Genomic DNA, 16,697 nt, shown 5'->3' on the forward strand with positions numbered 1-16,697 from the left:
GTTATTTTGTAATATTCTATGATTCTGGAAAAGGGAGAACTATAGGGATAGAAAGCAAATGGGGGTTGGAGGTGGATGAGAGGAGGCTACAAGGAAGTATGAGAGAACTGAGGACTGTTCTAGGTCATGACCGTGGCAGGTGCGTGACTTCACACGCCTGGTCATACCACATTTGATGGATCCGTTCATTATTTGGGTCATTTCCACTTTGGGGCTATTAATAAACATTTTTGTGCAAGTTTTTATGTGGTCTTTTTTCCCCCCTGTTTCTATTAGATATAGACCTGGGGGTGAAATTGCTGGGTCATATTGTAATGGTTTTTGAGGAACAGCCAGATTTTCCTAATGTGGTTGTACCATTTGTGTTTCCATGACAGTGTTTGAGGACTCCAATTCCTTCACATCCTTACAGCGCTTGTTACAGTCTTTTCTATTGTTGTTGTTGTTTAATCCAGCCATCCTAGTGAGCCGTGAAGTAGCACCTCACTGTGGTTTTGATTTCAAAATATCCTGTGGCCTAATGATGTTGAACCTCTTTTCATCAGCTCATCAGCCATTTGTATATCCTCTCTGGATAAATAACTATTCAGATCCTTTGCAATTTACAATATTAGGTTATTTTTCCTCTTACTATTAAATTGTAAGTATCATTTATGTATTCTAGATAGAAGTCTCTTATCAGATACATAATTTGCAATTATTTTCTCCTGTTCTGTAAATGGCCTTTTCACTTTCTCGGTGATATCTATAGAAGCACAAAAGGTTTAATTTTGGTGAAGTCCAATTTTTATTTTCTCTTTTGTTACTTACATTTTTAGTGTCACAGCTAAGACCATTTTTTTTTAACATCAGGTCTTGAAGATTTAATTCTATTTTTTCCCTAAGAGTTTTATAGTTTCAGTTCTTATATTGAGAATTCATTTGAGTTCATTTCTATGTCAGTGTGAGGAAGGGGTCTTTGGCATGTGACTATTCACTTGTCCCAGGGCTGTTTTTGGAAAGACTTCTTTCCCCTATTGAATTATCTTGTCACCCTTGTAGGAAATCAATTGACCATGAAGATGAGGGTTTATTTCTGGAATCTTGAGGAGTTCAGAATTCTATTTCTGGACTCTCAATTCCATTTCATGGGTCTATATAGTCTTTCCTTGATGGAGAGGAAGAGATCGGTGGAGCCAGGGCGACCACAGGAATCTGCAAACCTCCAGTTCTTTGAGATGCCACGGGAAGGATTTCTGGTGAGTTGCACATAGCAGCAGCAGGCGCTCATTAGAATGGAAAGGGAGAAAAGAAGAGGACACTCTCAAGGGAGAAAGGGAAAGAGTGGGTCCTCTCAGAGGGGGAGGGGTTGACACTCCACACACACACACACCCTCTAGTTCTGTTAGGGGGCCAGGAGAGTTTCCAGAGAGTCCCACCCAGGTCCAACTCTGGACATTTGACTGACAGCAGGATTTCATCAGAGTCCCAAGTCCCCACTGCACATAGTGTTACCCACAGGTGCCCAAGAAAAACACGTGGGGGAGGGGACTTTACTACTATAATGACATGCTAAAGATCCAAAGGTGACTCTTTGTTATTACAGATTCTGTGGTCAGTGGGCTTTATTTCTAATTATCCTGTCTTCCTGAGTCCTGGAATCTTTGGTTTGTATAAAGGTCCCAGAAGTCCCCCCAGGGCTCCCCAGCAGGGAGGAGTCCCTGGGCCTTCATTCCCTCCTCTCTCAGACAACAGGTTGTCTGCTGAGGGATGTAGCACCCTATTGACTTAAGACAGGTTAATTGCTTTTTTAAAGAAAACCTGTTGGCACAGCAGGCCCCACCCCAGCCCCAGAGTCTACCATCACGTCTGTGTCTGTCTGTCGCTCCCCTGCTCCCTGTCATCCATAGGGGTGGGCGGGTAACCAGGGATTGAACACAGGTGCGCTTAACCACTGAGTCACATCCCCAGTCCTTTTTTGTTTTTTATTTTGAGACAGGGTCTCTCTAAGTTGCTTAGATCTCACTAAGTTGCTGAAGCTGGCTTTGAACCTGTGATCCTCCTGCCTCAGCCTCCAGAGCCCTCTGGGATTAACAGGCATGCAGCTCTACACCCGGCTGGTACTGCACTTCATTGATACTGACTGTATAGTACCTCAGAAATGGGCACATATGAGTCCTCCAACTTCATTTTCCTTTTTCAAGATCACTTTGACAATTTCCAGGTGAATTTTAAGATTAATTTGTCAATTTCAGTCAAAAAGTCACCTGGAACTTTATAGGGATTGTGTTCAATTAACAATGTTGTCTTCTAATCCATGAACATGGGTTTTACCCATTTATTTAAGTCTTAATTTATTTCAACATTCTGTAATTTTCAATGTTCAAGTCTCACACTTCTTTCGTTAAATCTATTTGTGTTTTTTTAAATTTTTGAGGCTGAAAGCAAATGGAGAACAAAATGAGGAACAGACTTCAATGGATCAGCAAGGCTTTCTTTATTTAACAGAGGAATAGCACATTTTCAGGGGAGAAAATGGCAACTGGTTACAAGAGAGGTCTAATGTTTATAGTACCTCAGATTCAATTTTAGGGGCTTAGAAAACAATACCCTGCAGTGTGGCCCTTTGGCAGGCTTAGTACTTTGAGCCAAAGATCCTGGGGCCTCAGGAGCAATCTCACAACTCAGGTGTCTCTGACCTTCTCCTGCCCTCCCGTCTCTTATCCTTTTTCTCCCCTAACACATTGTGAAGGACTTTCTCTGACGTTCCCTTATCTGCTTAAAGATAGATCCTCCAGAAAGGAGCACAACTGTTAGGATTCTCCTCCCCAGAAATATTATCAACATGATTAACTGTGTACAAAGAAGAGACTCAATGTCAACACCACACCCAGACAGACTTTATCACAGGGTATCCTGCTCCTTCTGAGGGTCCATTCATCTTTTTCCCAAACAATTTACTCCCCCCCTAAGTTGCCTGTAGTCTCCTCCATTCTCCCAAATGAAGAGGGTATATATGCTTCTCAATCTCACTGGGTTTGGGAATACTCACTTTTCTTTCATGTGAGTACCTGTGCATATAACAAATTTGTGCCTTTTGTTCCTCTTAATCTGTCTACTGTCAGCTTATTTCTTAGAAGCAATTATTGAACTTTTTTAAAAGGTAGAGAGAACATTTTTCCTCCCTTGCACTATTATAAATGAAATTGTTTTCTTAATTTTATTTTTGGAAGGTTGGTTGCAAGCATATAGAAGTACAATTGATTTTTGTATATTGATCTTATATTCTGTGACTAAATGGGGTTTTTTTTTTTTTAGAACATTCCTGATGTTTTTCTATATTCCAGTTCATGTCGTCTACAAACATAGGAATGCATTAAGGAGAGGTCACTTCGATAGTGCATATGTTTTGCACATTGTGAGTTCTCAGTAGATGACAGCTGGTCTAGTTGGACACTACCTCCTCTTGTCTCCCAGAAGAGGAGGCCTCTCTCCTCTAAGAACCAGGCCTCTATCTGCCTTCCATACTTAACTGGGCTCCCCACAGATGAACTGCATAGCTGCTGCCTCTGCCTGAGCCAGTTTACTCTGAGCCCTGCACACCTCCCTCAGCCTCATCACTGGACCCTGTCTCCAGCTCCAGCAGGAATCAATCCTAGACCTGAAATGTGCTCACCCTACATGGTGTTTCTTAAAACAGAGAAAGAAGAATGCAAATGGGGTTTTCACAATCTTGCATTCCTTATGCAAGACAGAGCCTCTATTTATGAACCCCAAGGGCAGCACATTCTTTGATAAAGGACAGGTTAAGCCACCTACTGGAGCAACCTACCCTAGCATAACAGCCATCAAACCAAATTCTGGATAACTCCAAATGAAAAGAAGTAAAAGAGTTATGTAAGTTCTGATTGTAACTTAAAAATTTTAATATCTACCAATTCTTTTTTTAAAATATTTTTTAGTTGTCAATGAACCTTTATTTTACTTCTTTATATGTGGTGCTGAGAATCGAAGCCAGTGCCTCACACATGTTAGGCAAGCGCTTTACCTCTGAGCCACAACCCCAGCCCAATATCTAGCAGTTCTATACTTTTACTTAGTACATATGTGCTGTACTAGTCAGTGCTCTGTTACTGAAACAAAGAACTGAGATAACCAACTTATAAAGGGAAAGGGGTTATCTTGGCTTGCAGGTCTGGGGGCTTCAGTCTCCCGTCAGTCAGCCCTTTGGTCCCAAGGTGAGGCAGTGTGTCATGGGACAGAGTGCCTGGTAGAGCAGGCCGCTCACCTCATGGCCATTTGCAAAAAAGAGAAGAAGAGGAACAGACTGGGGTTCCACTGTCCCCTTCAAGAGCATGTCTTCCAAGACCTAAAACCTCTCACTCAGCCCCATCTCTTAACGGTTCCACTGATGCTGGAGTTTGAGAGGGAACTCTACTCTCCACTTCTGTTGGTGGTAGGGTCTGTGTAAGCTGCAGTCCTCTGCAGCTGAGAAAGCCCCTTTTAGTGTTACTAGCTAATCACAGGAGGGGATGTCTGCCAGCATCAGCTCTGAGGGTCATAGCCAGCAAAACCGGATTCCTCTCCACTACAACTGCATGGTGTGTTGCAGCTCTAAGTGGCCGGCTATGACCTCCAGTATTGCAGCAGACTCCAGCAGCTCACCACCAATTTCTTTCCAGCTTCTTGTCTCAAAAATCCCAAGAATGAAATCCTTGGACGATAATGGAAGGCAAGAGTGAAAATAGTAGGATTTATTCAAGTGGGAAGGAAAGAACTCTTGCAGGGTGAGAGGGGATGTGATGACAGGTTACTGCTTGAGTGTACTGGTCAGGGGGTTTATATAGCTCTTGATCCAACACTATTGGTCCAAATTTATGCTAATAAGGCCTTGGAAATTACCAATGCTATTGGTTAGAACTTGAGTCTAAACTTCTCTATAGCCTCCATTCAAACAGAAGGTCTGCCCCACTTCCATTTTCCTGCCACTCACAAACACAGTCTTAGATTCACCACCACCTACCAATAATGCCACACTGGTGACTAAGCCTCTAACTCATAGGCCTATGGGGAACATTCTACAGCCAAACTGTAGCCCCTGTATAGCAGTTTCTGGAAACATAACCCATTATTATTGCTTGTCCACATGGGCTGGGTCTACTCCCTGTTCAGTGATGGGCATGGGGCAGAGCTATTCTGGGTGGCTTTTACTCATTCCATGACAGAGTCCAACTTGAATCCATGATTCTTACAATGTTGTGTGTGTTCTGGGGACTTTGAAGTGCGCCCTCTGTTCTCAGTCGCAGGCACAGGCCCAAGAGAATTTCCTAGGTATTCCCAGTGTGTCCCCAGGCCCTGTGGCATTAGAGACCTTGCTACATCTGAGAAGTGGGGGTGGGAGCCTCAGGTGTTAACACTGACAGGTCCTGTTGTCCAAATCAGGTGCTCTGTGGCTCTTTCTGAGGAGTGTCTCATTCAGGCATAGAGTCAGGGAGCCATATCCTCTTGCTCACTGTAGCTCATAGGTAAGTTTGGGCTCCTTTGGAGCATTGTAACCCAAGGGACATGAATGTCGAGAAACCTCCAAGCAGAAGAACCTCCCAAGTGTTGTCTGGTGGATATCAAGCCCAAGCCAGTTCCAGAGGGCACATGTGATAACTGTGTCCCAAAGAAGCCCTACATCTTTCCACAGATCTGCCCCCACCGCAGATAATCACAGGAACTACACTCTAGTAGCCCAAGACTTCTTGGAGATTGAAAAAATAACAACCCTATTATAAGCGGAGCCTACTGTAAGGAGGGCTGGTAACATTTTGAAGATGCATTACTCTTAGGCGGTTTTATGGCACATTTGCATTTAAATAGCCTCTTGATCTGTTTTTTTCTGAATTTACAACAATATAGCCTTAAAAGTGCTGACTAATAGGGTGGCATTGCTTAATTTTTACTTTAATCTGAACATTGATACATTCTTATTGTAGCTCTTCTAGCTCAAGTGACACTTGCAAATGCAAGATTTAAATTGGACTTTTTGTTGTTTTTGTCATTCTTTTTGGCTAAAAATCAGATCGCTCTCAGGCATGCAGGCAACAAAAGTGTTCCTGTCAAAGGCTGGTCCCGCTGTCCGGGCTCTGGGCTGTTCTTAGAAGTCAGCTTCTGTCAGTGGGAACAGCACCCTGCAGGATTGCTCTGTGGGTCAGAGTTCTCTGGACTAAGTAGGAATCTGTCCTGGGGCCAGCCAGTGGTGGGCTGGGACTGGCTGTGCCTCCTCTGAACGATTGATTCTTAAATGTTTAAGTATTTTTCAAGCCAGTCATTATTAAAGAGTAAATGATGTGAACCTACAAGTAAACAAATTATATTTAAAATGAAGATTAAAAAAATATTCAAAACTCACTGCTTTGTCATTATCTCATTACTGTGTGTGCCCTGGAGGTCATTCACATGGACTGGGCCTCTGTGTCAGAAGGACTGTGTGATGGTTCAGTGGGGTGCAGCCGGTGGCTTGAAACCAGTTATAGTAGAGTATTTGCAAACCATCACCCTCTCTTTTTTGCTCAAAGAGCTGATTGTTAACTGTTTATTATAAAGGGTGGTGGAACTTTTAGAAGGTGGGCCTGGTGTAAGGTCCCCAGGCCATTGGAGGTGTGCCCTTGAAGGGGATTGGGAGAAGTGGTCTCTTCTTTCTCTCTTGGTTTCCTGGCTGATGAGATGAGCAGTCTTCTTCTCCATGTGTGCCCACCATGATGAACCATCCTCACCAGAGGTCCAAAGTGTGAGTCCACTTGATCTTGGAATGGATCCTTCAAAACTGTGAACCAAAAATAAATCCTTCCTCTGTTGAGTTAATTTTATTATAGTGGAAGAAAGGCAACTAATACAGGTGTCCACCCATCCTCTCCATGAGTCCTGTGCCTCTTCTCCTGGGAAAGAGAGTTCCAAGGCTTGGACTCAGCAAGTTCTCATATTCTAAGTATGTCCCATTGCTCCTGTCTTGCACCTGGATGAGGGAGCAGACTCTCACTTGCCTCTCAGTCTCCAGGCCCTTCCTAACCTGCTAGAACTTCATTTGTGGGACTCGCAGATTGCCTCTCTCTTCTTCCAGGGCCTATACTGGCTCCCTGATGCCTACCACAATCATTGCCAACTCTACCTGTCTCTCAGGACCTCACCTATAACCCAGATTTTAGTCATTCCTTAGATTGAGGTTTCCAGATGATCAGATCAAGAACATCCTTTGTTCATGTTTTTTGGTTTAAACAACGTGTGTGTGTGTGTGTGTGTGTGTGTGCTCACTCTGACATGCAAAGATAAAGAGAACCATCAAGCTGGGTGCAGTGGTGCATGCTTATAATTCCAGCGACTCTGGAGGCTGGGGCAGGAGGATTGCAAGTTCAAAGTCAACCTCAGCAATTTAGTGAAGCCCTGTCTTAAATAAATAAATACATACACAGGACTTAGGATGTGGCTCAGTGGTTAAGCACCCCTGGGTTCAATCTCTGGAAAGAAAGGAAAAGAAAACCATCAAAATGGCCCATCACCTCTGGTCCTCACTGTGTTCCATGGGCCCTGCTTACCCTGTTCAGTTCTGCTATTGCTTGGGCCTCTTTCTCACTCCCTTTCCAAAGCCGGTTCTGGCTTCAGGACCCTCATTGCTTCATTCCTTTCACCCTCTAGGAACAGGGTCCTAAGTATGTAATGGCATACCTGAGGGCACATTGGGCAGAGGCACCAAGTTGCCCAAGCTGCCATGTTCTGGGGGAATAGGGGGAGGTACAAGCCCTTGAGACAGGACTTGTCTTGGGACTTTTCCACTCCTCACCATCATGCAAGGCACAAAAGGGCTAGGAGTAGAATGGGGGTTTCCCCTTCACCTCAAGTAGAAAGAAGGGCTGCAGCCGGGTACTTGAAGAGTTGGATTAGTGTTCTATGTGGTTTTTGGGGTCACCATGGTCAATGTTTGGTGCCTGCTGGAAGATGAGCAAGATGAGGGACTGACTGGTCCACAGCCAGGGAAGGGCAGGGTGGGTGGGGTGATAGGGCATTTGCCTCCAGGGTCTTTCAGGGAAAAGGAAGGGGTAGAGGGATTAAAAAGAGTTTAGAAGACTAGGGAGGACAGTTTAGGCAGAGGAGCAGTGCTTCGTGCAAAGGCTGTAGTAGAGACGGTGCAGCCTGGCCCAAAGGGCCCCAGAAGCCAGACTGAGGCCCAGAGAAGTCCAGTGAGCCATGGAGAGAGGCACTGGGGAAAGCATATTGGGCCTGGCCAGAGCCCTACCTCCCTGACCACTCTCCTTTCTGCTGGGGCCCCTGCTCCAGCCTCCTCTGATTCTAATGCCTGGTGAGATCCCCAGGGCCATCTCCATTTCTCTGCATCCCATTATTGCTCTAGGTTTGAATGACAGCTCTGGGCTCAGCCTCCTGCCTTGGACTCCTCCTGTAGCACAGTCCCTTCATCTTCACTGGGATATCCAATCAGTCTCTCAAACTCAACACACCCAACTCTGAGCTGATGATTCTCCCTCGGAACTTGCTCTCCTGTTTTCCTTGCCATCTTCCAGGTAGAAGCCAGGGAGCATCCTTGAGTCAACCGTGGCTGGCTGACTCTTCCTTCAGTGGTCACATGTATCTGGTTCCACAAGCAGCACCATCCTCCCTTGTTCAGATGACTGGCTTCCAGATGCCCTCTTTGCCTTCGACTCCCAATGGCTTATTTTCTACACAGCATTCTGGTTAATTTTCCTGAAAATGTAGATCAAAGGATATCACTCCATGTCTTAAACCCTCCAATTGCTTCATGTGGCACCAAGAATTAGAGAGCATCTTCTGGTTCCTTTTCCTGCTTCAGGCTTATCAAGTGTCCCTCCCCAGCTCCAGGGCCCATTGACTCTACTGTCCTCATCTGGGGACACCTCTCTGGATGAGGTTTATGCACATTCTAGTCTTCCCATCTGAAATGCTGTTTCCCTAGGTCTCATCCTTCAACGGACATCTTCCCTGAGCCCCTCCTGCCTGCCTTGGAGGTGTTCCCTCTGCCCCACCCTAAATGTACCACGATCACCTTTGGTTTTCTGCACAGCACTTTGTACTTCGCTTCCTTCTTGTTCAATCATAGGTCCCATAGAGGGTACTAGGAACTGTCCCGGGTGCTGGAGATACAGCAAGAGGCCACACAAACTCACAAACAGTCCCACAGAATCTCGTCTGTTCTGCAGACTTCAAGTCTGACACCGAGAAGGGATACTAAAAGATTTTGCTATTTCATTGATGTGTATAAGGAATAGATTTGAACTGATTAAAACTGTTTTAGCTATAAAGTCTCATAGAAATGGCATATTTGCAAATAAAATACACCAACTGGAATATATTGGAAGACATTTTGCACCCCACAGCAAATCCTATTTAGAGCAAAAATTCCTTTTGTAATGGAAATTATCCGAGGCTTCCTTCAGCTCTTTGGTGCTCTTGCTCAGAAGCTCTTTCCCTGAGTTCATGAACCCTCTAAAATTATATGCAAAATGTGTGTGCACACATTTGATACATTTTTTTGAGATATTCCTATCTTCCATTACATTCTCGAAGGGGTCCATTACTCAAAAAGATCAGGAGACATGACTTTGGCCTCTGTTTCTCTTTTTTTTTTCAGTACTGTTTTGATGTGGCCCTTTGCTGGCGAGTCAAGTATACTGATAATTGTCTATTTTTAGAAAACTGCTCTTTATTAGCCACAAACTTGCATCTAACCATCATTAAATGAATCAGGTCCAGGCACTCAGTGAAGTCCTCTCATATGAAGCCTAAAAGTACTTTCTAAGATGAAGATGGAAAAGAATATTTTCTGACTGTACTTCAAAGAGGCTGAGAGCAACAAGTCTTATAAAAATATGAAAAGCTAGATGTGTTGCTCAAAAGCAGGAGAACCCTTGGAAAATTCCTATTTAAGAAAAAAGAACTCTCAGCTTCAAGCTCCTTACTGGGTCTCACAGTGAAACTGACTCAGTCTAAGATGAAAATTTCTTCCCCCAAGATTAACATTGCAAATGAATTTTTCCAAGTCACAGACCCTTCAAGGCATTCCTCTGGTAAAACAACACAAATAAAAACAAACAAACAAACAAAAAAATCAGAGCTCTAGCTTCTTACATTTGGGAGTGAAAGCCCATTCACTTCCCATCCCCCCTTCTGCCAACAATTCTAGTGCCCCAGTTGATGTCATCCTTCATTTCTGTCCACTCCCATAAGACTGACCTGGTCATTCCCCTGCATGCCCCGCCCCTTGTAGCCAGTGGCATTAGTTTGCTTAGCCCAGGACTTTACCCCTGGTCTAAAAGTACTTTCTAAGACTAAGATGGAGAAGCATCTTCTGACTATACTTCCAATAGGCTGAAAGCAGCAAGTCTTACAAAAATAGGAAAAGCTAGATGTATTGTTCAAAAGCAGAACCCGTTGGAAAATTCCTGTTGAAGAAAAAAGAGCTCTCGGCTTCACACTGCCATTGAGTCTCACAGTGAACTTGACCCAGTCTAAGTGTCTGTCCCCTTCTCAGTGTGTGCCCTTCCTCTGTGGACCCATCCACTCCTTCTGTTCACCTTCCAGAAGACACAGGAAGGAGAGAAGGAAGGTGCCAGCCTGGAACCTATGCTGGGTCAAGTTAGCCGCCCTCCTGCTCCACTCAGGGCCAAATCTAACCCCACAGACCTCCAGAACTCCCCCAACAACCTTTCCAGTGAGATGATTCCTGGGGACAGAAGCCCCATCTGCAGAAATCCTAGGCTTCCCGAGGGATGGGGAAAAAGAAGTGGGAAGAAGGCTGGACAGCAATCTCTAGGGGTGCTGGAGGATGTCCTTTTACATCCTGCTTTATGATCCTGATAAGGTTCACAATACTTTCAAAGAGTTTTTCAAGCTTTCTTTTCTGTCTGCAAACTTTAGGATGGATTGCTTTGACATTTTCCCCTCTTGGGGTTCAATTCCCAGCACATGGAATTTTGGGAGACATTCTCAAATCACAGCAGTCTCCTCCCACCCTTGGCTGCCTGAACTGGGCAGCAGGGGATGGGTATGTCCTAGGGCCTGATGATTGGTCATTAGTCAAAGACCACCAAGAGCTTCCTGTAGCCATAAGCTCCAAGAAAGGACTTGGGGTCTGGCTAAGCCTGAGAATTTTTGCTTTCTGTCATCCTCAAAGCTAAAGTTTACACTTCAGGAGTGTTTGGGTTTGATTTTTGTTCATATTCTATTATGGGAAATTTTAAACATATGCAAAAGAAAAGCTAACAAAGATAAACCTCTATCCAGCCAGCTTTGACAATTCTACTTGTGCCAATCCTTCCATTTTTACCACCTCCAAAGATTATTTTGAAGCAAATCCCATAATTCATAACATTTATCTATAAATATGCCCATATGTATCTCTGAACGATATGGATTTTTTTTTTTTTTTTTTTTTTTGGTACCGGGGATTGAACCCAAGGGTGCCTAACCACTAAGCAACATCCCAGCTCTCTTTAAATTTTTTTTTTTTTTTTTTTTTTAGAAATAGGGTCTCACTAGGTTGCTTACAGCCTCACTAAGATACTGGGGCTGGCTTTGAACTTGTGATCCTCCTGCCTCAGCCTGCTGAGCCATTGGGATTATAGACACGCACCATGATGCCCAGCCAAGATAAGGGATTTTTAATGTATATAACCACATCCAAAATTTTAACAGTGATTCTCTCATTCTCAAACATGAAGTCAATATTCAACTTTCCCAGACTGTTCCATAAGTAGATTGATTTTTACACTTTAAATCCAGATCCAAGGAAGGTCTATACTCTGCTATTGGTTAAAGCCCATAAATCCTTTTCAACACACAACAATCCTTCCAACTCTTGTGTTTTCCTTGTAATTTGTTTGCTGGAGAATATACTTTACCTTTGGACATTTTCTTCATTTCTTAGGGTTACCTCAGCCTCCTCTGAGAGCCTTGTTTTTTCTTCCCTTATCATCTTTCTTATCTGCTGGGACTTGGCTGCCCTCCCAGTGAGAGACAGAGAGGGAGAAGTATTTTGGAGGCTTTGTGTTTGCTGATGGGGGTGCCTCCAGGGGTAGCGGGTGGACAGGAAGGAGTAGGGAGGCAGGACAGGAAGGAGAAGGGAGGCAGGACAGGAAGGAGAAGGGAGGCAGGACAGGAGAATAGCAAGGGTGGATTATGGGAGAAGTCCTGGAGGAAGGACGGCAGGGAGGGTGGAAGATCTTCTGGCTGGTTGTCTCCCCTGTGGGGCCTCTTCATTTTCTGCCAAGGGAATGTTGTCTGGTTACCAGTTTTTCCCCAAGCCAAATGGAGAAAGGACTGGGGGTCTGGCTACTATGTCTCACTCAATTCATCCTGTTGTTTTGGAGAAACAAGGCCTGAGTCCCTTGTGTCAGGTCTAATCTCTCCATCGACCTCGTCTTAGTCTATTCTGCACTGTTACAACAGAATACACGAACCTGGGTAAATGTATAAAGAAAGGACATTTATTTCTCACATTTATTTCTGGAGGTTAAGAAGGCCAACATCAAGGTGCTGGCATCTGGTGAGGGCCTCTTGCTGTGTCGTGATGTGGCAGGGAGCATCATGTGGTAAGTAAATAGGAGCCTGCAAACTCAGGTGTGTCTTCCTCTTACAAAGTCACTATTGCATCACAGGTCCCACCCTCATACTGCCCAGAGGCCTTACCTGCAAATGCTATGAACAGATGAATAGGGGGGTTCAATTCCCAGCACATGGACTTTTGGGAGACATTCTCAAATCACAGCAGTCTCTTCCCACCCTTGGCTGTCTGAACTGGACAGCAGGGGATGGGGGTGTCCTAGGGCCTGTTGACTAGTCATTAGTCAAAGACCACCAAGAGCTTCCTGTAGCCATAAACAGTTGGACTTACGGACTTGTTGCAGTGCGGGAGACCCACATCATGGAGCTCCATGGGTGTCTCAGCCAGAATGTTAGGAAGGATCTAGAATTGCACTTGAGTCCTCACAATTGGGAACTGGGAAATAAGGAAGATTTTGCAAGGATTTCACAAATTCAGGAGTTGGGATGGAGCAAATAGGGTGACAGCTGCCCTTAGTGAAGAAGCCGCGGTCACTTGTATCAGCCAGAAAAGAGGGTTGTTTTTAGGCTGGGACAGTGCCCTTGTTTGTGTCATGCTCAGGCACAGTTGTGGCATGGTCCTGTTTTTATCTTCATCTATTGAGGTGGCAGAGGGGTGTTCTGTGAAACTGTTTTTGTTCAACAGGATCCAGCCAGGCCTGGCTGTGAGTGCCTGGCACTCTTGCTCGTGGGGCTGAACTTTTCTCTCTCAAGTCCTAACTGCCCCTTGTTTCCAGCCCTGAAGCCTCTGGCCTCTAGTGCCAGGCACTCTGGGCTGTTGGCTCCTGGGAGCTGCCAATCAGCTTTCCTCGCCAGCTCTGGCCTACCCCTTCCTCTGCCTTGCTGGGTCAGTGCCACTCAGAGGTCTGGTTTCCAAATTTTTGTTACCTTTCCTCTCTGCTGTGCTCTCTTTGTCTCATTGCTTAACCTTTTTGGACTCATGACTCTCTCTTGCTGTGTTTGTTTGTTTGTTTGTTTGTTTGTTTTGGTCCCTTACTGCCATTTCAGAGGACTTTAGGGAGGGAACAGAGGTAACCGGCTGCATCCTCGTGCATATTTTACTGGAAATCCCATCTAGCTTTCAGCTCTGCCAGCTTCTCAGAAAAATGGCTCCTCAGTGAGGTCCTTCTGCTTTTGTGAGGTGATACTTGTGTTCCACAAATTCTTTCCTTGATAAAATGGGGGAGGGGGGGAGGACTGTGTGAACCAGAGGCTGATAGGGCACGAAGAAAGTTCCAGTTCCCTTATATAATGAGAACTGTATTTTTCTGAAGCCATTCTACTTTGTCACCTGTCTCTGCACGCAGGCTATGGCATCCTGGTGGAGTCTCACCGGTTCATTTGTTTTCCAAAGTGGATCTTCAGTGGCCGAGTGATTTTGTTCCTTTATGTCTGCAACAGTAGACATATTTGCTTCCTACAAACTGTCCGGGTAGCAAATCTGGACACTTAAATAAGACCACACTTCTCATCTGTGAGGTTTGGTATTTTTAATTGGCTTGCTGGGTAGCTACTTGTCTCCCCCTTTAGGTATAAATTATTGATGGCCACAGAGAGGAGACGACCATTTAATGCAATGACATGCCTCTACCGTCTGTCTGAGCCACTCGGCCTCCCTCAGTACTCTGTGGAGAAATAATGGCAATGTTACAAAAGAATCATCATTAGGATGCCATCCCAGGCAGCCAGGGCTGCTCCGGCACCATTAGGATCACACGTCCCTGGTAATGCGAAAAGGTGGAGCAGGCATCATTTCTGGGAGCCCTCGAGGAGGAAGGTGGCACCGGGGGGGGGGGGGGGGGGGGGGGGGAAGGCTGGTTCAGCCTGTGCTTTTAATGAGCATCGGAGAAACTGGTCAGGAGGAGAGGGAGGCAGCAAGCGCAGAAGTGGCACGAAATGGCATAAATGATGAGATCCATTTATGACACCTTTTAAAAAATCCTGTCCCTGTGTAGACAAGCATATTTTTGAAGAGCTGTGTTTGTATGTAAGGCTGGGATTTGTTCCTGGACGTGAGCATCACCCCTGAAGAAGGAGAGCATGTTCTGAGAAGCCCCCCTTGCTCTTCACAGCAGGCTGGGTGATCGCCGTGTGATACGCTGTCCCCAAGGCCTCTGGGCACCCCTTGTGTACCACAGACAGAGCAGGTTTTATTTCACGGCAGCCCATTTAGGCAGTGAGGAAAGAACAGAGAGGCTGAGGATGGGCTCCATAGTTAGGGAACGTGACACCCTGTTCAGAGGGTCTGACTTAGCTCAAGGTCTCCTCCTCCAGGGAGCCTTCCCTGACCTCCATGGGTCCTCCGTTGTGGCTCTTGTGTCCTACCCAGTGCTGTGTCTGCCCCTCTTGCTAGATCACAAAAACAAGCTGGAAACTTCTCTCTTGTTTATTCCCAGTCCTGGCCCAAAGCAGCCACTGAATAAATTCCTCCAAAAGTCACCCATTGCCTGTCCCTGTCCTTGTCTCCTTTGTGGTCAGGTGCTGCCACCTCTCTGTGTCTCGCTCATGCTCATGAGGACCTGATGAGAACTCCGTGAAAGGAACCATCTCTTACCGATATGGACAAAGCATTTAGTCAGCAACACTGAGGTTGAGTTTCTTCTCCTTCTCCTCCTCCTCCTTCTTGATGGAACCCATGGATATTTTTACCACTGAACTACATCCCAATCCTTTTAATTTTTTATTTTAAGAGAGGGTCTCACTCAGTTGGTGAGGGTCTTGCTAAACTGCTGAAGCTGGCCTCAAACTTGCAATCCTCCTGCCTCATCCCTGCAAGTGTCTGGGATTACTGGTGTGTACCACCAAACCAGATCATATCTTTTTTTTTTCTGATGGAATAAACAAGGATAAGGGGTAGAGGTTGAGATGTGCCCAGCTTGACCATAAGGACAGCCTCTACTTAGAGAGGCATTCTCTAACTGAACTCTTGCTGGCAGTTCCCTGAAAGTGAAGCTCAGGCACGAAAGCATAGAGAGTTTGTTCTGAGGGCCAAAGGTCTGTGCAGTTGGAGGGTTGGAGCCCCAGAGGACCAAGAAGGCAGAGAAAGCCTCATTTTAAACTTAAACCATATCCTATTTGAGTCTAAGATATGAGAAAGAAAGCATTCAAAAGAAAAGTCTCCATGGGTCCATCACCGAATGCCAGGTAGATGAGGAAGTGATAACCATATCAGATCTTGCAGTGGGGTCAACTGTCCAGCGGGGCTTGGATCCCAGCTGTTATGGTTTAGCTGTGAGGTGTCCCTCCAAAGGTCTCATGTGTGAGACCATGCAAGAATGTTCAAAGGTAAAAACAAACAAAAATAAAAACATGTTCAGAGTGAGATGATTAGATTATGAGAGGTATAACTCAATCAGTGGATGAATCCACTGATAAGGATTAGCTGGGTAGTCATTGTAGGAATGTAGGGTGTGGCCGGAGGAAGCAGGTCAGTGGGGGCATACCTTTGGCATTTATATTTTATCCCTGATGAGCAAAGCTCTCTCTCTCTCTCTCTCTCTGCTTCCTGGTTGCCACGCCCTAAACTGCTTTACCTCCACCATGCCCTTCCGCCATGATGTTCTGTTTTAACTTAGGCTCAGAGCTCTGGAGTTGGACAACCATGGACTAAATCTCTGAAACCAAAATAAACTCTGAACCAAAGTAAACTTTTCCTCCTCTAGGTTGTTCTTATTGGGTCTTTTGGTCAAAGTTGACTAAAACAGCCACTTTGGCTTTGGACTAGTTATTAAGCTCTCTGTGCCTCAGTTAAACCCTCTTTAAAGGCCAGGGATATAGCTCAATGCTAGGGTGCTTGCCTAGCATGCCCAAGGCCCTGGGTACTGTATGAAAAAGCAAAAGCCAAAAAAAAAAAAAAAGAAAGAAAAGAAAAAAGCCATAACCTCTTTAAAATGGGGATGGAACCTATTTCATTGGGTTATTTTGAAAATTATAACTTTTTCAGTACTGGAGATTGAATCCAGGGACACTTTACCACTGAGCTACATCCTTAGCCCTATTTATTTAAAGTTTAGGCTCTGGTGAAAATGCCAGGGCTGGTCTTGAACTCGTGATCCTCCTGTCTCAGCCTCCTGAGTTGCTTGCATTACAAGCATATGCCACTGTGC

This window comes from Marmota monax, unplaced genomic scaffold, assembly GCF_021218885.2.
Source record: "Marmota monax isolate L192 unplaced genomic scaffold, Marmota_monax_Labrador192_F-V1.1 WCK01_AAM20220418_F8-fsc00031, whole genome shotgun sequence".
Lineage (NCBI taxonomy): Eukaryota > Metazoa > Chordata > Mammalia > Rodentia > Sciuridae > Marmota > Marmota monax.